At 38.9% G+C, this 1,590-nt stretch overlaps 1 non-coding gene across 1 annotated transcript; it reads left to right on the top strand.

The window, feature by feature from the left end:
- The first annotated feature begins 1,051 nt into the window (after window positions 1–1,051).
- Window positions 1,052–1,132, top strand: TRNAL-CAG (transfer RNA leucine (anticodon CAG)). Its single transcript has one exon. It is a non-coding gene; the product is annotated as a tRNA-Leu (tRNA).
- The last annotated feature ends 458 nt before the right edge of the window (window positions 1,133–1,590 follow it).

Here is a 1,590-nt window from a genome sequence, read left to right as displayed (position 1 = left end):
CATTCTTGAAGACTTAAGAGGCAAAACAAACATAACTAAAACTCATCAAAAACCCTCTTAATAACTCCTATGAAGCCAAAAATAACCAAATACCAAAAGACAGAAACATTAGTAGAAATAAAAGCTACAGGTCAACATTTCTTATGAACAGAGATGAAAAGAAACTCAACAAAATTTTGGCAAAATGAATACGACAATATATCAAGTGGTATTCATTTTAGAGATGTAAAAATGGTTCAATATATGTCAATAAATGTAATACACAATACCAGCAAAAAATTAAAAATTAAAAACCCTCTGATCATATCATCACATGCAGAAAAGACTTTGACAATATTCAACATCTTTTAATGATCAAAATTCTCAATAAATAGGGATAGCAAGACTGCAGCAATAATATATCAGGTAGTGCACTTGCTTGGCACACAGCAGACCCAGGTTCAATTCCTGGCATCCTATAGGTCTCCTGAGCCCCTCCAAGAGTGGTCTTTGAGTACAGAGCCAGGAGTAAGCCCGAGCACTGCCCTGGCTCAAAAACCAAAACTATTTTAAAATAAAATAAAATAGGGATAGTATGGACATACTTTAAGATGGTAATGGCTATATGCAACAAATCCACAACTAACAATGGCAAAAAAAAACCCTGAAATCCTTTATTATGATATCAGACACAAGGATTTCTACATTTCCACAATTTTCCAATGAATTTTAAGAAGTTCCTGCTGTAGCAATCAGCAAGAAACAGAAGTCAATGACATTCTAATTGGAAAAGAAGCTTAACTATCAGTATTGGCAAATAATAATGCATATAGAAGACCCGAAACAATTCACTAAAAAACTTTTAGAAACAATGAACCAATACAGCAAAGAAAAGGTAAAGGCCCTCCCGTTGATCGTCGATTTGCTCGAGCGGGCCCAGTAACGTCTCCATTGTTGTTACTGTGTCTGGCATATCGAATACTCTCGGTAGCTTGCCGGGCTCTCCGAGAGGGGCGGAGGAATCGAACTCGGGTCGGCCATGTTGGCCGCTTGTAAGGCGAACGCCCTACCCGAGGATGGCCGAGCGGTCTAAGGCGCTGCGTTCAGGTCGCAGTCTCCCCTGGAGGCGTGGGTTCGAATCCCACTTCTGACAGCAAAGAAGTAGATAAAAAAAAAATCAATATACAAAAAAAAGTTGCATCTCTACATGCAAGCAACAGACTAGAAGAGAAAGAGTTCACCAAATAGCCAAAGTTACTCTGAGAAAAAAGAAGATAGGAGGAATTTCATTTCTGGGGACAGAGAGATAGTATAGGTTGTTGCCTTGCATGGAGCTGACCAAGGTTCAATGCTTGGCACCCAATTTGACCCCCCAAACCCCAGAGTTGTCACTGAGCAATGAGCCAGGAGTAAGCCCTGAGCACTGTTGGGTGTGTCCAAAAACAAAATTTTTTAAAAATAAATTATACAAAGCTATAGTAATAAAAATGTATGGCAACTTCAGACCAATGAATCAGAATTGATATACAGAGGTAAATCCTCAACTATGTAGACAGTTAATCTATACAAAGGACCTGGGTGCATGAGCAAGAAAAGCCTCTTCAACAAATG

Source organism: Sorex fumeus, unplaced genomic scaffold (genome assembly GCF_029834395.1).
Source record: "Sorex fumeus unplaced genomic scaffold, SorFum_2.1 ptg000122l, whole genome shotgun sequence".
Taxonomy (NCBI): Eukaryota; Metazoa; Chordata; class Mammalia; order Eulipotyphla; family Soricidae; genus Sorex; species Sorex fumeus.
The sequence above is the reverse complement of the archived record's forward strand: the minus strand, read 5'-3'. Positions and strand labels throughout refer to the sequence as shown.